At 43.0% G+C, this 26184-nt stretch overlaps 26 non-coding genes and 1 pseudogene across 26 annotated transcripts; all 27 read right to left on the bottom strand.

Moving 5' to 3' along the window:
* Positions 1 to 70: 70 nt before the first annotated feature.
* On the bottom strand, positions 71 to 261 carry LOC146725433 (U2 spliceosomal RNA). The gene has a single exon (XR_014928763.1). It is a non-coding gene; the product is annotated as a U2 spliceosomal RNA (small nuclear RNA).
* Positions 262 to 665: 404 nt separating this feature from the next.
* On the bottom strand, positions 666 to 856 carry LOC146725432 (U2 spliceosomal RNA). Its single transcript, XR_014928762.1, has one exon. It is a non-coding gene; the product is annotated as a U2 spliceosomal RNA (small nuclear RNA).
* A 403-nt stretch (positions 857 to 1259) lies between these two features.
* On the bottom strand, positions 1260 to 1457 carry LOC146725431 (U2 spliceosomal RNA). Its single transcript, XR_014928755.1, has one exon. It is a non-coding gene; the product is annotated as a U2 spliceosomal RNA (small nuclear RNA).
* A 5661-nt stretch (positions 1458 to 7118) lies between these two features.
* LOC146725430 (U2 spliceosomal RNA) lies at positions 7119 to 7309 on the bottom strand. The gene has a single exon (XR_014928740.1). It is a non-coding gene; the product is annotated as a U2 spliceosomal RNA (small nuclear RNA).
* Positions 7310 to 7712: 403 nt separating this feature from the next.
* LOC146725429 (U2 spliceosomal RNA) lies at positions 7713 to 7910 on the bottom strand. The gene has a single exon (XR_014928754.1). It is a non-coding gene; the product is annotated as a U2 spliceosomal RNA (small nuclear RNA).
* Positions 7911 to 13571: 5661 nt separating this feature from the next.
* On the bottom strand, positions 13572 to 13762 carry LOC144357749 (U2 spliceosomal RNA). The gene has a single exon (XR_013421712.1). It is a non-coding gene; the product is annotated as a U2 spliceosomal RNA (small nuclear RNA).
* A 403-nt stretch (positions 13763 to 14165) lies between these two features.
* On the bottom strand, positions 14166 to 14356 carry LOC144357750 (U2 spliceosomal RNA). Its single transcript, XR_013421713.2, has one exon. It is a non-coding gene; the product is annotated as a U2 spliceosomal RNA (small nuclear RNA).
* Positions 14357 to 14759: 403 nt separating this feature from the next.
* LOC146725428 (U2 spliceosomal RNA) lies at positions 14760 to 14950 on the bottom strand. Its single transcript, XR_014928760.1, has one exon. It is a non-coding gene; the product is annotated as a U2 spliceosomal RNA (small nuclear RNA).
* Positions 14951 to 15353: 403 nt separating this feature from the next.
* Positions 15354 to 15544, bottom strand: LOC144357747 (U2 spliceosomal RNA). Its single transcript, XR_013421710.2, has one exon. It is a non-coding gene; the product is annotated as a U2 spliceosomal RNA (small nuclear RNA).
* Positions 15545 to 15947: 403 nt separating this feature from the next.
* On the bottom strand, positions 15948 to 16138 carry LOC146725427 (U2 spliceosomal RNA). Its single transcript, XR_014928745.1, has one exon. It is a non-coding gene; the product is annotated as a U2 spliceosomal RNA (small nuclear RNA).
* Positions 16139 to 16541: 403 nt separating this feature from the next.
* LOC146725426 (U2 spliceosomal RNA) lies at positions 16542 to 16732 on the bottom strand. The gene has a single exon (XR_014928758.1). It is a non-coding gene; the product is annotated as a U2 spliceosomal RNA (small nuclear RNA).
* Positions 16733 to 17135: 403 nt separating this feature from the next.
* On the bottom strand, positions 17136 to 17326 carry LOC146725425 (U2 spliceosomal RNA). The gene has a single exon (XR_014928748.1). It is a non-coding gene; the product is annotated as a U2 spliceosomal RNA (small nuclear RNA).
* Positions 17327 to 17729: 403 nt separating this feature from the next.
* Positions 17730 to 17920, bottom strand: LOC146725424 (U2 spliceosomal RNA). The gene has a single exon (XR_014928744.1). It is a non-coding gene; the product is annotated as a U2 spliceosomal RNA (small nuclear RNA).
* A 403-nt stretch (positions 17921 to 18323) lies between these two features.
* Positions 18324 to 18514, bottom strand: LOC146725423 (U2 spliceosomal RNA). Its single transcript, XR_014928750.1, has one exon. It is a non-coding gene; the product is annotated as a U2 spliceosomal RNA (small nuclear RNA).
* A 403-nt stretch (positions 18515 to 18917) lies between these two features.
* LOC146725422 (U2 spliceosomal RNA) lies at positions 18918 to 19108 on the bottom strand. Its single transcript, XR_014928742.1, has one exon. It is a non-coding gene; the product is annotated as a U2 spliceosomal RNA (small nuclear RNA).
* Positions 19109 to 19511: 403 nt separating this feature from the next.
* Positions 19512 to 19702, bottom strand: LOC146725421 (U2 spliceosomal RNA). Its single transcript, XR_014928731.1, has one exon. It is a non-coding gene; the product is annotated as a U2 spliceosomal RNA (small nuclear RNA).
* Positions 19703 to 20105: 403 nt separating this feature from the next.
* LOC146725420 (U2 spliceosomal RNA) lies at positions 20106 to 20296 on the bottom strand. The gene has a single exon (XR_014928726.1). It is a non-coding gene; the product is annotated as a U2 spliceosomal RNA (small nuclear RNA).
* Positions 20297 to 20699: 403 nt separating this feature from the next.
* LOC146725419 (U2 spliceosomal RNA) lies at positions 20700 to 20890 on the bottom strand. Its single transcript, XR_014928715.1, has one exon. It is a non-coding gene; the product is annotated as a U2 spliceosomal RNA (small nuclear RNA).
* A 403-nt stretch (positions 20891 to 21293) lies between these two features.
* On the bottom strand, positions 21294 to 21484 carry LOC146725418 (U2 spliceosomal RNA). Its single transcript, XR_014928704.1, has one exon. It is a non-coding gene; the product is annotated as a U2 spliceosomal RNA (small nuclear RNA).
* Positions 21485 to 21887: 403 nt separating this feature from the next.
* LOC146725417 (U2 spliceosomal RNA) lies at positions 21888 to 22078 on the bottom strand. The gene has a single exon (XR_014928693.1). It is a non-coding gene; the product is annotated as a U2 spliceosomal RNA (small nuclear RNA).
* A 403-nt stretch (positions 22079 to 22481) lies between these two features.
* LOC146725416 (U2 spliceosomal RNA) lies at positions 22482 to 22672 on the bottom strand. The gene has a single exon (XR_014928791.1). It is a non-coding gene; the product is annotated as a U2 spliceosomal RNA (small nuclear RNA).
* Positions 22673 to 23075: 403 nt separating this feature from the next.
* On the bottom strand, positions 23076 to 23266 carry LOC146725415 (U2 spliceosomal RNA). The gene has a single exon (XR_014928782.1). It is a non-coding gene; the product is annotated as a U2 spliceosomal RNA (small nuclear RNA).
* A 403-nt stretch (positions 23267 to 23669) lies between these two features.
* Positions 23670 to 23860, bottom strand: LOC146725414 (U2 spliceosomal RNA). The gene has a single exon (XR_014928771.1). It is a non-coding gene; the product is annotated as a U2 spliceosomal RNA (small nuclear RNA).
* A 403-nt stretch (positions 23861 to 24263) lies between these two features.
* On the bottom strand, positions 24264 to 24454 carry LOC146725413 (U2 spliceosomal RNA). The gene has a single exon (XR_014928761.1). It is a non-coding gene; the product is annotated as a U2 spliceosomal RNA (small nuclear RNA).
* Positions 24455 to 24857: 403 nt separating this feature from the next.
* On the bottom strand, positions 24858 to 25048 carry LOC146725412 (U2 spliceosomal RNA). The gene has a single exon (XR_014928688.1). It is a non-coding gene; the product is annotated as a U2 spliceosomal RNA (small nuclear RNA).
* Positions 25049 to 25451: 403 nt separating this feature from the next.
* LOC146725411 (U2 spliceosomal RNA) lies at positions 25452 to 25642 on the bottom strand. The gene has a single exon (XR_014928747.1). It is a non-coding gene; the product is annotated as a U2 spliceosomal RNA (small nuclear RNA).
* Positions 25643 to 26045: 403 nt separating this feature from the next.
* Positions 26046 to 26184, bottom strand: LOC146725410 (U2 spliceosomal RNA; annotated as a pseudogene; the record flags this gene model as incomplete).

Here is a 26184-nt window from a genome sequence, read left to right as displayed (position 1 = left end):
TCGGGCATTAAAATGGAGAAAACGGGTGACGCAATGGGTTGATTTGTTTTATTCTGATATTAAATTGTATATGAGGTGGACCATTCCCAGAAATACTGCAATACTGGGTCAATCCGTGGCCAGGACGGAGCAAGCCCCTATTCCATGGCCTGTTTTCAAAAATCAGTTTAATATCGAGTTGCTCAATGAGCAACGTATCAGATATTAAGCTGATAAGAACAGATACTACACATGATCTTAGCCAAAAGGCCGAGAAGCGATAACCAGTTACGGCCATAGCACAGAGGCATATGCAGATATGCAAATAAATGGTCCAGCTCATATACGAACACGAAAATGGTAAATGTTGAAATAACAACCCGGAAATTTCGTATATTGTTTTCATGCCTAATGGCATGTTTGTTACTATTATTTGTTACAAAGTAACTAGTCGCCTGCATACTATCTCGGCGACTTTTGTGGCAATCGAAGCTAAAGTTAAGCCAAAAATATATATTTATACGTAGCGTCAGGTGACGTAATCGATTATGCAAATTAGGACCGTCCGTCCAGCCGAAGAATAAGGGGTTTTAAAAAGTTCCATTAGCGCCCACTATCGGGCATTAAAATGGAGAAAACGGGTGACGCAATGGGTTGATTTGTTTTATTCTGATATTAAATTGTATATGAGGTGGACCATTCCCAGAAATACTGCAATACTGGGTCAATCCGTGGCCAGGACGGAGCAAGCCCCTATTCCATGGCCTGTTTTCAAAAATCAGTTTAATATCGAGTTGCTCAATGAGCAACGTATCAGATATTAAGCTGATAAGAACAGATACTACACATGATCTTAGCCAAAAGGCCGAGAAGCGATAACCAGTTACGGCCATAGCACAGAGGCATATGCAGATATGCAAATAAATGGTCCAGCTCATATACGAACACGAAAATGGTAAATGTTGAAATAACAACCCGGAAATTTCGTATATTGTTTTCATGCCTAATGGCATGTTTGTTACTATTATTTGTTACAAAGTAACTAGTCGCCTGCATACTATCTCGGCGACTTTTGTGGCAATCGAAGCTAAAGTTAAGCCAAAAATATATATTTATACGTAGCGTCAGGTGACGTAATCGATTATGCAAATTAGGACCGTCCGTCCAGCCGAAGAATAAGGGTTTTAAAAAGTTCCATTAGCGCCCACTATCGGGCATTAAAATGGAGAAAACGGGTGACGCAATGGGTTGATTTGTTTTATTCTGATATTAAATTGTATATGAGGTGGACCATTCCCAGAAATACTGCAATACTGGGTCAATCCGTGGCCAGGACGGAGCAAGCCCCTATTCCATGGCCTGTTTTCAAAAATCAGTTTAATATCGAGTTGCTCAATGAGCAACGTATCAGATATTAAGCTGATAAGAACAGATACTCCTTTTTGGTTTAGGGGTAGCGAAATTCAACTAAATGGAACTATTTAGATCTATGTTAGTTAGGTGCCCCAAGGCAGGCCGGCCACGCCGGTTCGGAGCTCAAGGTGGTGCGATCACCCCTACCAACACCTTTCTTGTACCATGCATTAAAAGTTTAGGTATAACGTGCTGGGCCATGGCCGTGAAAACGGCCGCGGCTGGAGTCACTGACGGAACTGTGAGTCTCAGGGAGGTGAAGATAATGAGCCACGAGGGCATACAATGCGTGAGCATTAAAGAAGCGTTATTTGATATCCTGATGGTGAGGCTCTAACAAAGGGTTTCCAAGTAGTGAAAAAGTCAGGTCTGGAGAGGCGTTGAAATTCGGCCTTAAGACGGTGTGTTATTTCTGCCTTAATGTGCTGTAGTGTGGTCTCTGCTGGTAGATGGATATCATCATAGGCTGCTTTACATCTTGATCTCCAAATGTGAAGCTTGACGAGATTAATAAGGTAGATAGCAGGACTATTTGGAAATGAGTTGTGCGGTGTATTGGGCAAGCTGTACAGGATTAGGTTTGAATCGGCGGTAGACAAGATGTTGTAGAGGCGGAAAAACCTTGAGTCTACCCACGACCACAGAAAGTCTGAGAAAGCACACTTCACGAAGATGTGTTCAATGGATTCGGGGTTGTTGCAGGCACTACGAGGACAGATTTGGGTGGAGGCGAGCCCCCACTTGTGCATATTAATGGTGGTTGGGAGTACTCTGTGTGTTGTGCGCCAGGCCAAATCAATCATCTTTTTCTCCAGAAGTGGTGAGTGTATCCTGGTCCAGATGGTTTTCCAATCAAGGTTTGCATTATGCTTCATCACACGTGGGTAAGTGATTGTCTGCTTGTTCAGAAGGGTGTAGAGTTCCTTGGTGGAGGTCAATTCCCAATTGGTGTTGCTGTCGATTGTGTGGACGGTGTTCACAAGATTGATAAGTGCGGTATACCAAGGGGGGTGGGGCGAGAAGTGCGGGGATGAATTGGACCAGATTCCGGGGATCATCTTCCTAAGAGCAGTGGCACAGTATGCCTTGAGGAAGAAACTGCTAGGATGTTTGTAGAAGCTCGCTTGAAGTGGTTTCAGTAGCATGACTTTAGATTTAAGTGACAGGTTCGTCAGGCCCCAGCCCCCTTCATTGGGAGGTAGGTAGATAACCTCACGACGCACTCTGTCCCCTCTGTTGCTCCAAAAAAAGGCAAAAATATCTGTAGTGATTGCCTTCTCCACCACTGGAGGGCAAGGGAAGAGAGGAGCAATGTAGTAGAAAAGCGGAAGAGCAATAGTGTTTAGAACAACTGTTTTCCCTGCCAGAGTAAGATGTCTGGTCTCCCAGGTGGAAAACAGCTTAGTGAGCTTGCTGTGCCGGTCTGTCCAATTCTCGGATGGCATGTCTCCATTGGATATCCATATGCCATTAATTTTGATCTTATTGTTGGTGAATTTAATCCCTGCTGGGCAGTCGACTCTTTCTCTCCATTTACCCGTCCATAAGCCCATAGACTTGTCTTTATTGAGACAAGAGCCTGAGGCAAGCTCAAATTGTCTACAGATGTTCATCAGCACGTTAATTTCAGAGGAGTCCACTATGACTGCTGTGATGTCATCGGCATATTGAAGTAGTTTAGCCGCGGGTGATGGTCCCGGCAGGCTGAAACCCCCAAACCTGGATGAGTGTCTTACAGCTGCCGCAAAGGGCTCAATGTACAGAGTGTACAGCAGAGGAGACAGTGGGCATCCTTGCCGAACGCCTCTTGACAGGGGGAATGGGGTCGCCAGAAAGCCATTGACAAGTAATTTGCTTCCGATGTCCTTGTAGAGGGTTTGAATAGCATCGATAAAGCGTGGTCCAAAATTCATCTTGTGCAGGATTCTGTGGAGAAAAGGCCACTCCACACGGTCAAAGGCTTTCTCTTGGTCAAGGGAGACAATGGCACAGGGAATGTTGCGCTGGTTGGCAAAATGAACAATGTCTCTAATCAGTTGGATGTTTTGAAGTATTGATCTGCCTGGCACCCCACAGGTTTGAAAGGGTGAGAGGAGCTTGGGAGTAACAGTCTTCAGCCTGTTGCACAGCGATTTCGAGATCAATTTGTAATCTGTGTTGAGTAGAGAAATGGGACGTTTGTTTTTGGGGCAGAGATCAGCGTTTTCTTTCCCAGGAATGGACGTGTCAACATTTTTGTTGAGCAGTGTGATTATGCCTACTCTCTGTGAGCCAGATAATTTACCCTGTTCCAGAGCCTGGTTTATAACCTGAAGAAGATCGTTTTTAATGATCTGCCAAAAGGTGAGGTAGAATTCTTTGGGTAAGCCGTCACTGCCTGGCGTTTTGTTGTCCTCCATACTCTTCAGGGAGGTAAAGAGCTCTGTCAGGGTGATGGGTTTTTCCAAGACCAGCTGTTCCTTGCTGGACAGCTGAGAAGTGATGTGGGAAAGAAAATAATCCTGTTCATCCGTGTCAAGGCTGGGAGAAGCAGTGTACAGAGATCCAAAGAATTGGGTCAGGGAGGCCTCAATTTTTTCCTGGGACCGGTGGATGTTACCCTCCATATCCTGAATTGCAGAGATGATTTTCTTTTTGCCTTGTCTGCGCTCGCGGGTGAGAAAAAATCTAGTACACTTTTCGTCTAGGTCGAACTTGCGGACACGGGCACGGATTTTCACCCCTTCGAGGCGTTTCTTATTAATGTTGTTGATTTTATTTTTAATAGAAATGTGGGAACTGAGAGTCTCTTTGGAGCGGTCTCCCTGGTTTAGTTGAGTAGTGAGTTGGTCGAGTTTAAGCTGGAGAGACTGCTGTTCGGCCTTCTGCGCCCTGGCTCTGATTCTTGTGTGTTTCTGCAAGATGAATTTAACCCTACTCTTCACCATATCCCACCAATCGGCCTGGCATTGAAAGCCTGGCTGCAGTGATTGCCAAAGGGCATACTTGTCCGCGATTTCTGTGTAAACTGAGCGATCCTGTAGCAAGGAAGTGTTACATTTCCATACACCCGGGCCACGAGGCAGGATATTGGGGAAGGTAATGTTCACTGAAACAGGGTCATGATCTGACAGGGAGCAGGCGTTAATAGTGGTCCGCGTGCTCATGTGGGCCGAGATGTAAAAACGGTCCAGCCGAGAGGCCACTGAGTTGTTGGAATCCCTCCAAGTGAACTGTTGTCCATTGGGGTGTTCTTTTCGCCAAGAGTCAACAAGTTGGAGATCTTCAACCAGCGATTCCAGATTCCTGCTTCCTGTGTAGGAATGAGAGCTTGAATGGGAACCACCACATCTGTCCGCCGGGGACAAGAGGCAGTTGAAGTCACCCCCTAGAATAATAGGGGAGCCACCGCCAAAATATTGGTGCAAATTGTTGAAGAATATGGGTCTTTGACCGGGTGAGTTGGGACCGTAGATATTGATGAGAGTGAGGGGGGAGCCATTTACTAGGACTGAACAGGCAATGACCCTACCCTCTGTGTCTTTCATAGTATTCTTCAAACAAGCCTCAGAATGAGGTGAGAAGAGAGTTCCCACTCCCTTGCTCTTATTAGAACCTAGGCTCCAGATTGCAGTCCCTCCCCACTCAGCGGTCCATTGATTTTCTTCCTGCACATTACCGATGTGAGCCTCCTGAATGAAGATGATGTCATACTTATTCCTGCATTGCTGGAAAAACTGTGCTCTCTTAGAAGGGTCTCGCAAGCCATTGACGTTACAGGTGAGTACGGTGAGGAGAGGCATAATGACAGTGAGGTTGTGGAGAACCATACAGAGTTAATTGATGAAATAATAGTCAAAAAAGGAAGAACTCTTACCGAGGACAAATTGTGGGTGACTGTTGCAGCAGTGGGTCAACCATTCCGAAGTATTCACCGAGATCTCTTTACATTCCTTTACTGGACAGAGAATCTCCACCAGGTCAAAATTATTGTGAACTTCTTGACGATGTCTGAGCACCTCAACCCATCCAGTGAGGCGCTTTCTACAGTCAGTGCCTGACAAGGAACCACAGACGACGTCGACTTCTCCTAGTTTGAGTAGAGGGGAGTTTTTGGTTGCAGTGAAGGCTGCCAGGGTTTGCTTTTCAGGCTTCCTCTCCTTGCCATCTTGGCTACAAATTGACTCCTGGTCTGAAGAGGTGCAGAAGTCATCCTCATCAGCAGGGGGCTTCTTTCTCTTCGGCTCGTCCTCTGGGATGTCTTCGCCGACTGACACTGGCCGTTTTTCTCTGTGGATCACCTCATCACTGCCAATTGTGTTCAGGGGCTCCGTCAGTAGGTCTGAGATGTCCTCGTGATCCTCGGTTGGTGAAACTTGGCCAGCGTTGTTGTTGGTGGGAGGATCATTGGCAGGCGTGGGAAGGGACCATTTCTTGTCGATATTCGTTTTGTTGGCGAAGGATATCGGACAGAGACGGAAGTTGTGTCCGTCTTCGTTACAAATTGTGCACTTAATTTGTCTCTTACACGCCTCAGCAGTGTGTCCGAGCTCTTGACACCTGAAGCATTTTACCTCTTTACAATCTTTAGCAAAGTGTCCCTTCTGGTTGCACTTTGCGCAGATCTTTGGTTGCCCAGGGTACGACAGCCAGATGTTGCGGTTACAAACGCGAATCCTTGGTGGAATGCTGTGGCGAAGCTTGATCTTGTATTGTCGCAACCCATTGTAACATGATGGAAAGTCTGCATAAACACACTTTCTTGCCGCAACTATCTCTCCATATGGTGCCAACGCATATTGGACATAGCAGTCGTTCATGTCGTTTCCCACAAAGGAGGCAGTGACAATGACGACTTCCTCATAATTTGTTACAGAAACCATTTCAGATATAGATTCTAACTTCGGCATAAACTCTCGTCTGAGACTTATGGAGCGAAATGTAACATCATACTTTCCGGGAGCAGTTCTTTCAACTGCTTCTAAGTGGGGTTCTACTTCAACACCGGCGAGGCCAAGAAATATGAAAACTTCTTTAGGAGCAACATTTTCCGAGAATGCTAGGTTCAGCACCCTGTCTTTTCTTGCCAGTGGCCGGGAATTGGCCATGGCTGGCGGCATACTAGAACACCAGGAAACAGAGAACACAGCAGGAACTCCCTAAACCTATAGTCTGGTGACTAAGGGTAGGGGAGAATCTAAAACACTGGATGCAGCAAATGAGAAATAACAGAAATGTAACTTACGAAACTGTAGAACAGCTACTGGAAGAGTCTCTTCAGGATACGCGCAGATTAAGTCCGATAATTACCAATTAGATCTTAGCCAAAAGGCCGAGAAGCGATAACCAGTTACGGCCATAGCACAGAGGCATATGCAGATATGCAAATAAATGGTCCAGCTCATATACGAACACGAAAATGGTAAATGTTGAAATAACAACCCGGAAATTTCGTATATTGTTTTCATGCCTAATGGCATGTTTGTTACTATTATTTGTTACAAAGTAACTAGTCGCCTGCATACTATCTCGGCGACTTTTGTGGCAATCGAAGCTAAAGTTAAGCCAAAAATATATATTTATACGTAGCGTCAGGTGACGTAATCGATTATGCAAATTAGGACCGTCCGTCCAGCCGAAGAATAAGGGTTTTAAAAAGTTCCATTAGCGCCCACTATCGGGCATTAAAATGGAGAAAACGGGTGACGCAATGGGTTGATTTGTTTTATTCTGATATTAAATTGTATATGAGGTGGACCATTCCCAGAAATACTGCAATACTGGGTAAATCCGTGGCCAGGACGGAGCAAGCCCCTATTCCATGGCCTGTTTTCAAAAATCAGTTTAATATCGAGTTGCTCAATGAGCAACGTATCAGATATTAAGCTGATAAGAACAGATACTACACATGATCTTAGCCAAAAGGCCGAGAAGCGATAACCAGTTACGGCCATAGCACAGAGGCATATGCAGATATGCAAATAAATGGTCCAGCTCATATACGAACACGAAAATGGTAAATGTTGAAATAACAACCCGGAAATTTCGTATATTGTTTTCATGCCTAATGGCATGTTTGTTACTATTATTTGTTACAAAGTAACTAGTCGCCTGCATACTATCTCGGCGACTTTTGTGGCAATCGAAGCTAAAGTTAAGCCAAAAATATATATTTATACGTAGCGTCAGGTGACGTAATCGATTATGCAAATTAGGACCGTCCGTCCAGCCGAAGAATAAGGGTTTTAAAAAGTTCCATTAGCGCCCACTATCGGGCATTAAAATGGAGAAAACGGGTGACGCAATGGGTTGATTTGTTTTATTCTGATATTAAATTGTATATGAGGTGGACCATTCCCAGAAATACTGCAATACTGGGTCAATCCGTGGCCAGGACGGAGCAAGCCCCTATTCCATGGCCTGTTTTCAAAAATCAGTTTAATATCGAGTTGCTCAATGAGCAACGTATCAGATATTAAGCTGATAAGAACAGATACTCCTTTTTGGTTTAGGGGTAGCGAAATTCAACTAAATGGAACTATTTAGATCTATGTTAGTTAGGTGCCCCAAGGCAGGCCGGCCACGCCGGTTCGGAGCTCAAGGTGGTGCGATCACCCCTGCCAACACCTTTCTTGTACCATGCATTAAAAGTTTAGGTATAACGTGCTGGGCCATGGCCGTGAAAACGGCCGCGGCTGGAGTCACTGACGGAACTGTGAGTCTCAGGGAGGTGAAGATAATGAGCCACGAGGGCATACAATGCGTGAGCATTAAAGAAGCGTTATTTGATATCCTGATGGTGAGGCTCTAACAAAGGGTTTCCAAGTAGTGAAAAAGTCAGGTCTGGAGAGGCGTTGAAATTCGGCCTTAAGACGGTGTGTTATTTCTGCCTTAATGTGCTGTAGTGTGGTCTCTGCTGGTAGATGGATATCATCATAGGCTGCTTTACATCTTGATCTCCAAATGTGAAGCTTGACGAGATTAATAAGGTAGATAGCAGGACTATTTGGAAATGAGTTGTGCGGTGTATTGGGCAAGCTGTACATGATTAGGTTTGAATCGGCGGTAGACAAGATGTTGTAGAGGCGGAAAAACCTTGAGTCTACCCACGACCACAGAAAGTCTGAGAAAGCACACTTCACGAAGATGTGTTCAATGGATTCGGGGTTGTTGCAGGCACTACGAGGACAGATTTGGGTGGAGGCGAGCCCCCACTTGTGCATATTAATGGTGGTTGGGAGTACTCTGTGTGTTGTGCGCCAGGCCAAATCAATCATCTTTTTCTCCAGAAGTGGTGAGTGTATCCTGGTCCAGATGGTTTTCCAATCAAGGTTTGCATTATGCTTCATCACACGTGGGTAAGTGATTGTCTGCTTGTTCAGAAGGGTGTAGAGTTCCTTGGTGGAGGTCAATTCCCAATTGGTGTTGCTGTCGATTGTGTGGACGGTGTTCACAAGATTGATAAGTGCGGTATACCAAGGGGGAAGGGGCGAGAAGTGCGGGGATGAATTGGACCAGATTCCGGGGATCATCTTCCTAAGAGCAGTGGCACAGTATGCCTTGAGGAAGAAACTGCTAGGATGTTTGTAGAAGCTCGCTTGAAGTGGTTTCAGTAGCATGACTTTAGATTTAAGTGACAGGTTCGTCAGGCCCCAGCCCCCTTCATTGGGAGGTAGGTAGATAACCTCACGACGCACTCTGTCCCCTCTGTTGCTCCAAAAAAAGGCAAAAATATCTGTAGTGATTGCCTTCTCCACCACTGGAGGGCAAGGGAAGAGAGGAGCAATGTAGTAGAAAAGCGGAAGAGCAATAGTGTTTAGAACAACTGTTTTCCCTGCCAGAGTAAGATGTCTGGTCTCCCAGGTGGAAAACAGCTTAGTGAGCTTGCTGTGCCGGTCTGTCCAATTCTCGGATGGCATGTCTCCATTGGATATCCATATGCCATTAATTTTGATCTTATTGTTGGTGAATTTAATCCCTGCTGGGCAGTCGACTCTTTCTCTCCATTTACCCGTCCATAAGCCCATAGACTTGTCTTTATTGAGACAAGAGCCTGAGGCAAGCTCAAATTGTCTACAGATGTTCATCAGCACGTTAATTTCAGAGGAGTCCACTATGACTGCTGTGATGTCATCGGCATATTGAAGTAGTTTAGCCGCGGGTGATGGTCCCGGCAGGCTGAAACCCCCAAACCTGGATGAGTGTCTTACAGCTGCCGCAAAGGGCTCAATGTACAGAGTGTACAGCAGAGGAGACAGTGGGCATCCTTGCCGAACGCCTCTTGACAGGGGGAATGGGGTCGCCAGAAAGCCATTGACAAGTAATTTGCTTCCGATGTCCTTGTAGAGGGTTTGAATAGCATCGATAAAGCGTGGTCCAAAATTCATCTTGTGCAGGATTCTGTGGAGAAAAGGCCACTCCACACGGTCAAAGGCTTTCTCTTGGTCAAGGGAGACAATGGCACAGGGAATGTTGCGCTGGTTGGCAAAATGAACAATGTCTCTAATCAGTTGGATGTTTTGAAGTATTGATCTGCCTGGCACCCCACAGGTTTGAAAGGGTGAGAGGAGCTTGGGAGTAACAGTCTTCAGCCTGTTGCACAGCGATTTCGAGATCAATTTGTAATCTGTGTTGAGTAGAGAAATGGGACGTTTGTTTTTGGGGCAGAGATCAGCGTTTTCTTTCCCAGGAATGGACGTGTCAACATTTTTGTTGAGCAGTGTGATTATGCCTACTCTCTGTGAGCCAGATAATTTACCCTGTTCCAGAGCCTGGTTTATAACCTGAAGAAGATCGTTTTTAATGATCTGCCAAAAGGTGAGGTAGAATTCTTTGGGTAAGCCGTCACTGCCTGGCGTTTTGTTGTCCTCCATACTCTTCAGGGAGGTAAAGAGCTCTGTCAGGGTGATGGGTTTTTCCAAGACCAGCTGTTCCTTGCTGGACAGCTGAGAAGTGATGTGGGAAAGAAAATAATCCTGTTCATCCGTGTCAAGGCTGGGAGAAGCAGTGTACAGAGATCCAAAGAATTGGGTCAGGGAGGCCTCAATTTTTTCCTGGGACCGGTGGATGTTACCCTCCATATCCTGAATTGCAGAGATGATTTTCTTTTTGCCTTGTCTGCGCTCGCGGGTGAGAAAAAATCTAGTACACTTTTCGTCTAGGTCGAACTTGCGGACACGGGCACGGATTTTCACCCCTTCGAGGCGTTTCTTATTAATGTTGTTGATTTTATTTTTAATAGAAATGTGGGAACTGAGAGTCTCTTTGGAGCGGTCTCCCTGGTTTAGTTGAGTAGTGAGTTGGTCGAGTTTAAGCTGGAGAGACTGCTGTTCGGCCTTCTGCGCCCTGGCTCTGATTCTTGCGTGTTTCTGCAAGATGAATTTAACCCTACTCTTCACCATATCCCACCAATCGGCCTGGCATTGAAAGCCTGGCTGCAGTGATTGCCAAAGGGCATACTTGTCCGCGATTTCTGTGTAAACTGAGCGATCCTGTAGCAAGGAAGTGTTACATTTCCATACACCCGGGCCACGAGGCAGGATATTGGGGAAGGTAATGTTCACTGAAACAGGGTCATGATCTGACAGGGAGCAGGCGTTAATAGTGGTCCGCGTGCTCATGTGGGCCGAGATGTAAAAACGGTCCAGCCGAGAGGCCACTGAGTTGTTGGAATCCCTCCAAGTGAACTGTTGTCCATTGGGGTGTTCTTTTCGCCAAGAGTCAACAAGTTGGAGATCTTCAACCAGCGATTCCAGATTCCTGCTTCCTGTGTAGGAATGAGAGCTTGAATGGGAACCACCACATCTGTCCGCCGGGGACAAGAGGCAGTTGAAGTCACCCCCTAGAATAATAGGGGAGCCACCGCCAAAATATTGGTGCAAATTGTTGAAGAATATGGGTCTTTGACCGGGTGAGTTGGGACCGTAGATATAGATGAGAGTGAGGGGGGAGCCATTTACTAGGACTGAACAGGCAATGACCCTACCCTCTGTGTCTTTCATAGTATTCTTCAAACAAGCCTCAGAATGAGGTGAGAAGAGAGTTCCCACTCCCTTGCTCTTATTAGAACCTAGGCTCCAGATTGCAGTCCCTCCCCACTCAGCGGTCCATTGATTTTCTTCCTCAACATTACCGATGTGAGCCTCCTGAATGAAGATGATGTCATACTTATTCCTGCATTGCTGGAAAAACTGTGCTCTCTTAGAAGGGTCTCGCAAGCCATTGACGTTACAGGTGAGTACGGTGAGGAGAGGCATAATGACAGTGAGGTTGTGGAGAACCATACAGAGTTAATTGATGAAATAATAGTCAAAAAAGGAAGAACTCTTACCGAGGACAAATTGTGGGTGACTGTTGCAGCAGTGGGTCAACCATTCCGAAGTATTCACCGAGATCTCTTTACATTCCTTTACTGGACAGAGAATCTCCACCAGGTCAAAATTATTGTGAACTTCTTGACGATGTCTGAGCACCTCAACCCATCCAGTGAGGCGCTTTCTACAGTCAGTGCCTGACAAGGAACCACAGACGACGTCGACTTCTCCTAGTTTGAGTAGAGGGGAGTTTTTGGTTGCAGTGAAGGCTGCCAGGGTTTGCTTTTCAGGCTTCCTCTCCTTGCCATCTTGGCTACAAATTGACTCCTGGTCTGAAGAGGTGCAGAAGTCATCCTCATCAGCAGGGGGCTTCTTTCTCTTCGGCTCGTCCTCTGGGATGTCTTCGCCGACTGACACTGGCCGTTTTTCTCTGTGGATCACCTCATCACTGCCAATTGTGTTCAGGGGCTCCGTCAGTAGGTCTGAGATGTCCTCGTGATCCTCGGTTGGTGAAACTTGGCCAGCGTTGTTGTTGGTGGGAGGATCATTGGCAGGCGTGGGAAGGGACCATTTCTTGTCGATATTCGTTTTGTTGGCGAAGGATATCGGACAGAGACGGAAGTTGTGTCCGTCTTCGTTACAAATTGTGCACTTAATTTGTCTCTTACACGCCTCAGCAGTGTGTCCGAGCTCTTGACACCTGAAGCATTTTACCTCTTTACAATCTTTAGCAAAGTGTCCCTTCTGGTTGCACTTTGCGCAGATCTTTGGTTGCCCAGGGTACGACAGCCAGATGTTGCGGTTACAAACGCGAATCCTTGGTGGAATGCTGTGGCGAAGCTTGATCTTGTATTGTCGCAACCCATTGTAACATGATGGAAAGTCTGCATAAACACACTTTCTTGCCGCAACTATCTCTCCATATGGTGCCAACGCATATTGGACATAGCAGTCGTTCATGTCGTTTCCCACAAAGGAGGCAGTGACAATGACGACTTCCTCATAATTTGTTACAGAAACCATTTCAGATATAGATTCTAACTTCGGCATAAACTCTCGTCTGAGACTTATGGAGCGAAATGTAACATCATACTTTCCGGGAGCAGTTCTTTCAACTGCTTCTAAGTGGGGTTCTACTTCAACACCGGCGAGGCCAAGAAATATGAAAACTTCTTTAGGAGCAACATTTTCCGAGAATGCTAGGTTCAGCACCCTGTCTTTTCTTGCCAGTGGCCGGGAATTGGCCATGGCTGGCGGCATACTAGAACACCAGGAAACAGAGAACACAGCAGGAACTCCCTAAACCTATAGTCTGGTGACTAAGGGTAGGGGAGAATCTAAAACACTGGATGCAGCAAATGAGAAATAACAGAAATATAACTTACGAAACTGTAGAACAGCTACTGGAAGAGTCTCTTCAGGATACGCGCAGATTAAGTCCGATAATTACCAATTAGATCTTAGCCAAAAGGCCGAGAAGCGATAACCAGTTACGGCCATAGCACAGAGGCATATGCAGATATGCAAATAAATGGTCCAGCTCATATACGAACACGAAAATGGTAAATGTTGAAATAACAACCCGGAAATTTCGTATATTGTTTTCATGCCTAATGGCATGTTTGTTACTATTATTTGTTACAAAGTAACTAGTCGCCTGCATACTATCTCGGCGACTTTTGTGGCAATCGAAGCTAAAGTTAAGCCAAAAATATATATTTATACGTAGCGTCAGGTGACGTAATCGATTATGCAAATTAGGACCGTCCGTCCAGCCGAAGAATAAGGGTTTTAAAAAGTTCCATTAGCGCCCACTATCGGGCATTAAAATGGAGAAAACGGGTGACGCAATGGGTTGATTTGTTTTATTCTGATATTAAATTGTATATGAGGTGGACCATTCCCAGAAATACTGCAATACTGGGTCAATCCGTGGCCAGGACGGAGCAAGCCCCTATTCCATGGCCTGTTTTCAAAAATCAGTTTAATATCGAGTTGCTCAATGAGCAACGTATCAGATATTAAGCTGATAAGAACAGATACTACACATGATCTTAGCCAAAAGGCCGAGAAGCGATAACCAGTTACGGCCATAGCACAGAGGCATATGCAGATATGCAAATAAATGGTCCAGCTCATATACGAACACGAAAATGGTAAATGTTGAAATAACAACCCGGAAATTTCGTATATTGTTTTCATGCCTAATGGCATGTTTGTTACTATTATTTGTTACAAAGTAACTAGTCGCCTGCATACTATCTCGGCGACTTTTGTGGCAATCGAAGCTAAAGTTAAGCCAAAAATATATATTTATACGTAGCGTCAGGTGACGTAATCGATTATGCAAATTAGGACCGTCCGTCCAGCCGAAGAATAAGGGTTTTAAAAAGTTCCATTAGCGCCCACTATCGGGCATTAAAATGGAGAAAACGGGTGACGCAATGGGTTGATTTGTTTTATTCTGATATTAAATTGTATATGAGGTGGACCATTCCCAGAAATACTGCAATACTGGGTCAATCCGTGGCCAGGACGGAGCAAGCCCCTATTCCATGGCCTGTTTTCAAAAATCAGTTTAATATCGAGTTGCTCAATGAGCAACGTATCAGATATTAAGCTGATAAGAACAGATACTACACATGATCTTAGCCAAAAGGCCGAGAAGCGATAACCAGTTACGGCCATAGCACAGAGGCATATGCAGATATGCAAATAAATGGTCCAGCTCATATACGAACACGAAAATGGTAAATGTTGAAATAACAACCCGGAAATTTCGTATATTGTTTTCATGCCTAATGGCATGTTTGTTACTATTATTTGTTACAAAGTAACTAGTCGCCTGCATACTATCTCGGCGACTTTTGTGGCAATCGAAGCTAAAGTTAAGCCAAAAATATATATTTATACGTAGCGTCAGGTGACGTAATCGTTAATGCAAATTAGGACCGTCCGTCCAGCCGAAGAATAAGGGTTTTAAAAAGTTCCATTAGCGCCCACTATCGGGCATTAAAATGGAGAAAACGGGTGACGCAATGGGTTGATTTGTTTTATTCTGATATTAAATTGTATATGAGGTGGACCATTCCCAGAAATACTGCAATACTGGGTCAATCCGTGGCCAGGACGGAGCAAGCCCCTATTCCATGGCCTGTTTTCAAAAATCAGTTTAATATCGAGTTGCTCAATGAGCAACGTATCAGATATTAAGCTGATAAGAACAGATACTACACATGATCTTAGCCAAAAGGCCGAGAAGCGATAACCAGTTACGGCCATAGCACAGAGGCATATGCAGATATGCAAATAAATGGTCCAGCTCATATACGAACACGAAAATGGTAAATGTTGAAATAACAACCCGGAAATTTCGTATATTGTTTTCATGCCTAATGGCATGTTTGTTACTATTATTTGTTACAAAGTAACTAGTCGCCTGCATACTATCTCGGCGACTTTTGTGGCAATCGAAGCTAAAGTTAAGCCAAAAATATATATTTATACGTAGCGTCAGGTGACGTAATCGATTATGCAAATTAGGACCGTCCGTCCAGCCGAAGAATAAGGGTTTTAAAAAGTTCCATTAGCGCCCACTATCGGGCATTAAAATGGAGAAAACGGGTGACGCAATGGGTTGATTTGTTTTATTCTGATATTAAATTGTATATGAGGTGGACCATTCCCAGAAATACTGCAATACTGGGTCAATCCGTGGCCAGGACGGAGCAAGCCCCTATTCCATGGCCTGTTTTCAAAAATCAGTTTAATATCGAGTTGCTCAATGAGCAACGTGTCAGATATTAAGCTGATAAGAACAGATACTACACATGATCTTAGCCAAAAGGCCGAGAAGCGATAACCAGTTACGGCCATAGCACAGAGGCATATGCAGATATGCAAATAAATGGTCCAGCTCATATACGAACACGAAAATGGTAAATGTTGAAATAACAACCCGGAAATTTCGTATATTGTTTTCATGCCTAATGGCATGTTTGTTACTATTATTTGTTACAAAGTAACTAGTCGCCTGCATACTATCTCGGCGACTTTTGTGGGAATCGAAGCTAAAGTTAAGCCAAAAATATATATTTATACGTAGCGTCAGGTGACGTAATCGATTATGCAAATTAGGACCGTCCGTCCAGCCGAAGAATAAGGGTTTTAAAAAGTTCCATTAGCGCCCACTATCGGGCATTAAAATGGAGAAAACGGGTGACGCAATGGGTTGATTTGTTTTATTCTGATATTAAATTGTATATGAGGTGGCCCATTCCCAGAAATACTGCAATACTGGGTCAATCCGTGGCCAGGACGGAGCAAGCCCCTATTCCATGGCCTGTTTTCAAAAATCAGTTTAATATCGAGTTGCTCAATGAGCAACGTATCAGATATTAAGCTGATAAGAACAGATACTACACATGATCTTAGCCAAAAGGCCGAGAAGCGATAACCAGTTACGGCCATAGCACAGAGGCATATGCAGATATGCAAATAAATGGTCCAGCTCATATACGAACACGAAAATGGTAAATGTTGAAATAACAACCCGGAAATTTCGTATATTGTTTTCATGCCTAATGGCATGTTTGTTACTATTATTTGTTACAAAGTAACTAGTCGCCTGCATACTATCTCGGCGACTTTTGTGGCAATCGAAGCTAAAGTTAAGCCAAAAATATATATTTATACGTAGCGTCAGGTGACGTAATCGATTATGCAAATTAGGACCGTCCGTCCAGCCGAAGAATAAGGGTTTTAAAAAGTTCCATTAGCGCCCACTATCGGGCATTAAAATGGAGAAAACGGGTGACGCAATGGGTTGATTTGTTTTATTCTGATATTAAATTGTATATGAGGTGGACCATTCCCAGAAATACTGCAATACTGGGTCAATCCGTGGCCAGGACGGAGCAAGCCCCTATTCCATGGCCTGTTTTCAAAAATCAGTTTAATATCGAGTTGCTCAATGAGCAACGTATCAGATATTAAGCTGATAAGAACAGATACTACACATGATCTTAGCCAAAAGGCCGAGAAGCGATAACCAGTTACGGCCATAGCACAGAGGCATATGCAGATATGCAAATAAATGGTCCAGCTCATATACGAACACGAAAATGGTAAATGTTGAAATAACAACCCGGAAATTTCGTATATTGTTTTCATGCCTAATGGCATGTTTGTTACTATTATTTGTTACAAAGTAACTAGTCGCCTGCATACTATCTCGGCGACTTTTGTGGCAATCGAAGCTAAAGTTAAGCCAAAAATATATATTTATACGTAGCGTCAGGTGACGTAATCGATTATGCAAATTAGGACCGTCCGTCCAGCCGAAGAATAAGGGTTTTAAAAAGTTCCATTAGCGCCCACTATCGGGCATTAAAATGGAGAAAACGGGTGACGCAATGGGTTGATTTGTTTTATTCTGATATTAAATTGTATATGAGGTGGACCATTCCCAGAAATACTGCAATACTGGGTCAATCCGTGGCCAGGACGGAGCAAGCCCCTATTCCATGGCCTGTTTTCAAAAATCAGTTTAATATCGAGTTGCTCAATGAGCAACGTGTCAGATATTAAGCTGATAAGAACAGATACTACACATGATCTTAGCCAAAAGGCCGAGAAGCGATAACCAGTTACGGCCATAGCACAGAGGCATATGCAGATATGCAAATAAATGGTCCAGCTCATATACGAACACGAAAATGGTAAATGTTGAAATAACAACCCGGAAATTTCGTATATTGTTTTCATGCCTAATGGCATGTTTGTTACTATTATTTGTTACAAAGTAACTAGTCGCCTGCATACTATCTCGGCGACTTTTGTGGCAATCGAAGCTAAAGTTAAGCCAAAAATATATATTTATACGTAGCGTCAGGTGACGTAATCGATTATGCAAATTAGGACCGTCCGTCCAGCCGAAGAATAAGGGTTTTAAAAAGTTCCATTAGCGCCCACTATCGGGCATTAAAATGGAGAAAACGGGTGACGCAATGGGTTGATTTGTTTTATTCTGATATTAAATTGTATATGAGGTGGCCCATTCCCAGAAATACTGCAATACTGGGTCAATCCGTGGCCAGGACGGAGCAAGCCCCTATTCCATGGCCTGTTTTCAAAAATCAGTTTAATATCGAGTTGCTCAATGAGCAACGTATCAGATATTAAGCTGATAAGAACAGATACTACACATGATCTTAGCCAAAAGGCCGAGAAGCGATAACCAGTTACGGCCATAGCACAGAGGCATATGCAGATATGCAAATAAATGGTCCAGCTCATATACGAACACGAAAATGGTAAATGTTGAAATAACAACCCGGAAATTTCGTATATTGTTTTCATGCCTAATGGCATGTTTGTTACTATTATTTGTTACAAAGTAACTAGTCGCCTGCATACTATCTCGGCGACTTTTGTGGCAATCGAAGCTAAAGTTAAGCCAAAAATATATATTTATACGTAGCGTCAGGTGACGTAATCGATTATGCAAATTAGGACCGTCCGTCCAGCCGAAGAATAAGGGTTTTAAAAAGTTCCATTAGCGCCCACTATCGGGCATTAAAATGGAGAAAACGGGTGACGCAATGGGTTGATTTGTTTTATTCTGATATTAAATTGTATATGAGGTGGACCATTCCCAGAAATACTGCAATACTGGGTCAATCCGTGGCCAGGACGGAGCAAGCCCCTATTCCATGGCCTGTTTTCAAAAATCAGTTTAATATCGAGTTGCTCAATGAGCAACGTATCAGATATTAAGCTGATAAGAACAGATACTACACATGATCTTAGCCAAAAGGCCGAGAAGCGATAACCAGTTACGGCCATAGCACAGAGGCATATGCAGATATGCAAATAAATGGTCCAGCTCATATACGAACACGAAAATGGTAAATGTTGAAATAACAACCCGGAAATTTCGTATATTGTTTTCATGCCTAATGGCATGTTTGTTACTATTATTTGTTACAAAGTAACTAGTCGCCTGCATACTATCTCGGCGACTTTTGTGGCAATCGAAGCTAAAGTTAAGCCAAAAATATATATTTATACGTAGCGTCAGGTGACGTAATCGATTATGCAAATTAGGACCGTCCGTCCAGCCGAAGAATAAGGGTTTTAAAAAGTTCCATTAGCGCCCACTATCGGGCATTAAAATGGAGAAAACGGGTGACGCAATGGGTTGATTTGTTTTATTCTGATATTAAATTGTATATGAGGTGGACCATTCCCAGAAATACTGCAATACTGGGTCAATCCGTGGCCAGGACGGAGCAAGCCCCTATTCCATGGCCTGTTTTCAAAAATCAGTTTAATATCGAGTTGCTCAATGAGCAACGTATCAGATATTAAGCTGATAAGAACAGATACTACACATGATCTTAGCCAAAAGGCCGAGAAGCGATAACCAGTTACGGCCATAGCACAGAGGCATATGCAGATATGCAAATAAATGGTCCAGCTCATATACGAACACGAAAATGGTAAATGTTGAAATAACAACCCGGAAATTTCGTATATTGTTTTCATGCCTAATGGCATGTTTGTTACTATTATTTGTTACAAAGTAACTAGTCGCCTGCATACTATCTCGGCGACTTTTGTGGCAATCGAAGCTAAAGTTAAGCCAAAAATATATATTTATACGTAGCGTCAGGTGACGTAATCGATTATGCAAATTAGGACCGTCCGTCCAGCCGAAGAATAAGGGTTTTAAAAAGTTCCATTAGCGCCCACTATCGGGCATTAAAATGGAGAAAACGGGTGACGCAATGGGTTGATTTGTTTTATTCTGATATTAAATTGTATATGAGGTGGACCATTCCCAGAAATACTGCAATACTGGGTCAATCCGTGGCCAGGACGGAGCAAGCCCCTATTCCATGGCCTGTTTTCAAAAATCAGTTTAATATCGAGTTGCTCAATGAGCAACGTATCAGATATTAAGCTGATAAGAACAGATACTACACATGATCTTAGCCAAAAGGCCGAGAAGCGATAACCAGTTACGGCCATAGCACAGAGGCATATGCAGATATGCAAATAAATGGTCCAGCTCATATACGAACACGAAAATGGTAAATGTTGAAATAACAACCCGGAAATTTCGTATATTGTTTTCATGCCTAATGGCATGTTTGTTACTATTATTTGTTACAAAGTAACTAGTCGCCTGCATACTATCTCGGCGACTTTTGTGGCAATCGAAGCTAAAGTTAAGCCAAAAATATATATTTATACGTAGCGTCAGGTGACGTAATCGATTATGCAAATTAGGACCGTCCGTCCAGCCGAAGAATAAGGGTTTTAAAAAGTTCCATTAGCGCCCACTATCGGGCATTAAAATGGAGAAAACGGGTGACGCAATGGGTTGATTTGTTTTATTCTGATATTAAATTGTATATGAGGTGGACCATTCCCAGAAATACTGCAATACTGGGTCAATCCGTGGCCAGGACGGAGCAAGCCCCTATTCCATGGCCTGTTTTCAAAAATCAGTTTAATATCGAGTTGCTCAATGAGCAACGTATCAGATATTAAGCTGATAAGAACAGATACTACACATGATCTTAGCCAAAAGGCCGAGAAGCGATAACCAGTTACGGCCATAGCACAGAGGCATATGCAGATATGCAAATAAATGGTCCAGCTCATATACGAACACGAAAATGGTAAATGTTGAAATAACAACCCGGAAATTTCGTATATTGTTTTCATGCCTAATGGCATGTTTGTTACTATTATTTGTTACAAAGTAACTAGTCGCCTGCATACTATCTCGGCGACTTTTGTGGCAATCGAAGCTAAAGTTAAGCCAAAAATATATATTTATACGTAGCGTCAGGTGACGTAATCGATTATGCAAATTAGGACCGTCCGTCCAGCCGAAGAATAAGGGTTTTAAAAAGTTCCATTAGCGCCCACTATCGGGCATTAAAATGGAGAAAACGGGTGACGCAATGGGTTGATTTGTTTTATTCTGATATTAAATTGTATATGAGGTGGACCATTCCCAGAAATACTGCAATACTGGGTCAATCCGTGGCCAGGACGGAGCAAGCCCCTATTCCATGGCCTGTTTTCAAAAATCAGTTTAATATCGAGTTGCTCAATGAGCAACGTATCAGATATTAAGCTGATAAGAACAGATACTACACATGATCTTAGCCAAAAGGCCGAGAAGCGATAACCAGTTACGGCCATAGCACAGAGGCATATGCAGATATGCAAATAAATGGTCCAGCTCATATACGAACACGAAAATGGTAAATGTTGAAATAACAACCCGGAAATTTCGTATATTGTTTTCATGCCTAATGGCATGTTTGTTACTATTATTTGTTACAAAGTAACTAGTCGCCTGCATACTATCTCGGCGACTTTTGTGGCAATCGAAGCTAAAGTTAAGCCAAAAATATATATTTATACGTAGCGTCAGGTGACGTAATCGATTATGCAAATTAGGACCGTCCGTCCAGCCGAAGAATAAGGGTTTTAAAAAGTTCCATTAGCGCCCACTATCGGGCATTAAAATGGAGAAAACGGGTGACGCAATGGGTTGATTTGTTTTATTCTGATATTAAATTGTATATGAGGTGGACCATTCCCAGAAATACTGCAATACTGGGTCAATCCGTGGCCAGGACGGAGCAAGCCCCTATTCCATGGCCTGTTTTCAAAAATCAGTTTAATATCGAGTTGCTCAATGAGCAACGTATCAGATATTAAGCTGATAAGAACAGATACTACACATGATCTTAGCCAAAAGGCCGAGAAGCGATAACCAGTTACGGCCATAGCACAGAGGCATATGCAGATATGCAAATAAATGGTCCAGCTCATATACGAACACGAAAATGGTAAATGTTGAAATAACAACCCGGAAATTTCGTATATTGTTTTCATGCCTAATGGCATGTTTGTTACTATTATTTGTTACAAAGTAACTAGTCGCCTGCATACTATCTCGGCGACTTTTGTGGCAATCGAAGCTAAAGTTAAGCCAAAAATATATATTTATACGTAGCGTCAGGTGACGTAATCGATTATGCAAATTAGGACCGTCCGTCCAGCCGAAGAATAAGGGTTTTAAAAAGTTCCATTAGCGCCCACTATCGGGCATTAAAATGGAGAAAACGGGTGACGCAATGGGTTGATTTGTTTTATTCTGATATTAAATTGTATATGAGGTGGACCATTCCCAGAAATACTGCAATACTGGGTCAATCCGTGGCCAGGACGGAGCAAGCCCCTATTCCATGGCCTGTTTTCAAAAATCAGTTTAATATCGAGTTGCTCAATGAGCAACGTATCAGATATTAAGCTGATAAGAACAGATACTACACATGATCTTAGCCAAAAGGCCGAGAAGCGATAACCAGTTACGGCCATAGCACAGAGGCATATGCAGATATGCAAATAAATGGTCCAGCTCATATACGAACACGAAAATGGTAAATGTTGAAATAACAACCCGGAAATTTCGTATATTGTTTTCATGCCTAATGGCATGTTTGTTACTATTATTTGTTACAAAGTAACTAGTCGCCTGCATACTATCTCGGCGACTTTTGTGGCAATCGAAGCTAAAGTTAAGCCAAAAATATATATTTATACGTAGCGTCAGGTGACGTAATCGATTATGCAAATTAGGACCGTCCGTCCAGCCGAAGAATAAGGGTTTTAAAAAGTTCCATTAGCGCCCACTATCGGGCATTAAAATGGAGAAAACGGGTGACGCAATGGGTTGATTTGTTTTATTCTGATATTAAATTGTATATGAGGTGGACCATTCCCAGAAATACTGCAATACTGGGTCAATCCGTGGCCAGGACGGAGCAAGCCCCTATTCCATGGCCTGTTTTCAAAAATCAGTTTAATATCGAGTTGCTCAATGAGCAACGTATCAGATATTAAGCTGATAAGAACAGATACTACACATGATCTTAGCCAAAAGGCCGAGAAGCGATAACCAGTTACGGCCATAGCACAGAGGCATATGCAGATATGCAAATAAATGGTCCAGCTCATATACGAACACGAAAATGGTAAATGTTGAAATAACAACCCGGAAATTTCGTATATTGTTTTCATGCCTAATGGCATGTTTGTTACTATTATTTGTTACAAAGTAACTAGTCGCCTGCATACTATCTCGGCGACTTTTGTGGCAATCGAAGCTAAAGTTAAGCCAAAAATATATATTTATACGTAGCGTCAGGTGACGTAATCGATTATGCAAATTAGGACCGTCCGTCCAGCCGAAGAATAAGGGTTTTAAAAAGTTCCATTAGCGCCCACTATCGGGCATTAAAATGGAGAAAACGGGTGACGCAATGGGTTGATTTGTTTTATTCTGATATTAAATTGTATATGAGGTGGACCATTCCCAGAAATACTGCAATACTGGGTCAATCCGTGGCCAGGACGGAGCAAGCCCCTATTCCATGGCCTGTTTTCAAAAATCAGTTTAATATCGAGTTGCTCAATGAGCAACGTATCAGATATTAAGCTGATAAGAACAGATACTACACATGATCTTAGCCAAAAGGCCGAGAAGCGATAACCAGTTACGGCCATAGCACAGAGGCATATGCAGATATGCAAATAAATGGTCCAGCTCATATACGAACACGAAAATGGTAAATGTTGAAATAACAACCCGGAAATTTCGTATATTGTTTTCATGCCTAATGGCATGTTTGTTACTATTATTTGTTACAAAGTAACTAGTCGCCTGCATACTATCTCGGCGACTTTTGTGGCAATCGAAGCTAAAGTTAAGCCAAAAATATATATTTATACGTAGCGTCAGGTGACGTAATCGATTATGCAAATTAGGACCGTCCGTCCAGCCGAAGAATAAGGGTTTTAAAAAGTTCCATTAGCGCCCACTATCGGGCATTAAAATGGAGAAAACGGGTGACGCAATGGGTTGATTTGTTTTATTCTGATATTAAATTGTATATGAGGTGGACCATTCCCAGAAATACTGCAATACTGGGTCAATCCGTGGCCAGGACGGAGCAAGCCCCTATTCCATGGCCTGTTTTCAAAAATCAGTTTAATATCGAGTTGCTCAATGAGCAACGTATCAGATATTAAGCTGATAAGAACAGATACTACACATGATCTTAGCCAAAAGGCCGAGAAGCGATAACCAGTTACGGCCATAGCACAGAGGCATATGCAGATATGCAAATAAATGGTCCAGCTCATATACGAACACGAAAATGGTAAATGTTGAAATAACAACCCGGAAATTTCGTATATTGTTTTCATGCCTAATGGCATGTTTGTTACTATTATTTGTTACAAAGTAACTAGTCGCCTGCATACTATCTCGGCGACTTTTGTGGCAATCGAAGCTAAAGTTAAGCCAAAAATATATATTTATACGTAGCGTCAGGTGACGTAATCGATTATGCAAATTAGGACCGTCCGTCCAGCCGAAGAATAAGGGTTTTAAAAAGTTCCATTAGCGCCCACTATCGGGCATTAAAATGGAGAAAACGGGTGACGCAATGGGTTGATTTGTTTTATTCTGATATTAAATTGTATATGAGGTGGACCATTCCCAGAAATACTGCAATACTGGGTCAATCCGTGGCCAGGACGGAGCAAGCCCCTATTCCATGGCCTGTTTTCAAAAATCAGTTTAATATCGAGTTGCTCAATGAGCAACGTATCAGATATTAAGCTGATAAGAACAGATACTACACATGATCTTAGCCAAAAGGCCGAGAAGCGATAACCAGTTACGGCCATAGCACAGAGGCATATGCAGATATGCAAATAAATGGTCCAGCTCATATACGAACACGAAAATGGTAAATGTTGAAATAACAACCCGGAAATTTCGTATATTGTTTTCATGCCTAATGGCATGTTTGTTACTATTATTTGTTACAAAGTAACTAGTCGCCTGCATACTATCTCGGCGACTTTTGTGGCAATCGAAGCTAAAGTTAAGCCAAAAATATATATTTATACGTAGCGTCAGGTGACGTAATCGATTATGCAAATTAGGACCGTCCGTCCAGCCGAAGAATAAGGGTTTTAAAAAGTTCCATTAGCGCCCACTATCGGGCATTAAAATGGAGAAAACGGGTGACGCAATGGGTTGATTTGTTTTATTCTGATATTAAATTGTATATGAGGTGGACCATTCCCAGAAATACTGCAATACTGGGTCAATCCGTGGCCAGGACGGAGCAAGCCCCTATTCCATGGCCTGTTTTCAAAAATCAGTTTAATATCGAGTTGCTCAATGAGCAACGTATCAGATATTAAGCTGATAAGAACAGATACTACACATGATCTTAGCCAAAAGGCCGAGAAGCGATAACCAGTTACGGCCATAGCACAGAGGCATATGCAGATATGCAAATAAATGGTCCAGCTCATATACGAACACGAAAATGGTAAATGTTGAAATAACAACCCGGAAATTTCGTATATTGTTTTCATGCCTAATGGCATGTTTGTTACTATTATTTGTTACAAAGTAACTAGTCGCCTGCATACTATCTCGGCGACTTTTGTGGCAATCGAAGCTAAAGTTAAGCCAAAAATATATATTTATACGTAGCGTCAGGTGACGTAATCGATTATGCAAATTAGGACCGTCCGTCCAGCCGAAGAATAAGGGTTTTAAAAAGTTCCATTAGCGCCCACTATCGGGCATTAAAATGGAGAAAACGGGTGACGCAATGGGTTGATTTGTTTTATTCTGATATTAAATTGTATATGAGGTGGACCATTCCCAGAAATACTGCAATACTGGGTCAATCCGTGGCCAGGACGGAGCAAGCCCCTATTCCATGGCCTGTTTTCAAAAATCAGTTTAATATCGAGTTGTTCAATGAGCAACGTATCAGATATTAAGCTGATAAGAACAGATACTACACATGATCTTAGCCAAAAGGCCGAGAAGCGATAACCAGTTACGGCCATAGCACAGAGGCATATGCAGATATGCAAATAAATGGTCCAGCTCATATACGAACACGAAAATGGTAAATGTTGAAATAACAACCCGGAAATTTCGTATATTGTTTTCATGCCTAATGGCATGTTTGTTACTATTATTTGTTACAAAGTAACTAGTCGCCTGCATACTATCTCGGCGACTTTTGTGGCAATCGAAGCTAAAGTTAAGCCAAAAATATATATTTATACGTAGCGTCAGGTGACGTAATCGATTATGCAAATTAGGACCGTCCGTCCAGCCGAAGAATAAGGGTTTTAAAAAGTTCCATTAGCGCCCACTATCGGGCATTAAAATGGAGAAAACGGGTGACGCAATGGGTTGATTTGTTTTATTCTGATATTAAATTGTATATGAGGTGGACCATTCCCAGAAATACTGCAATACTGGGTCAATCCGTGGCCAGGACGGAGCAAGCCCCTATTCCATGGCCTGTTTTCAAAAATCAGTTTAATATCGAGTTGCTCAATGAGCAACGTATCAGATATTAAG

This window comes from Saccoglossus kowalevskii, unplaced genomic scaffold, assembly GCF_978046115.1.
Source record: "Saccoglossus kowalevskii unplaced genomic scaffold, keSacKowa6.1 SCAFFOLD_159, whole genome shotgun sequence".
Taxonomy (NCBI): Eukaryota; Metazoa; Hemichordata; class Enteropneusta; family Harrimaniidae; genus Saccoglossus; species Saccoglossus kowalevskii.
Note: the sequence above shows the minus strand (reverse complement) of the source record. Positions and strands in the feature narration are given on the sequence as shown.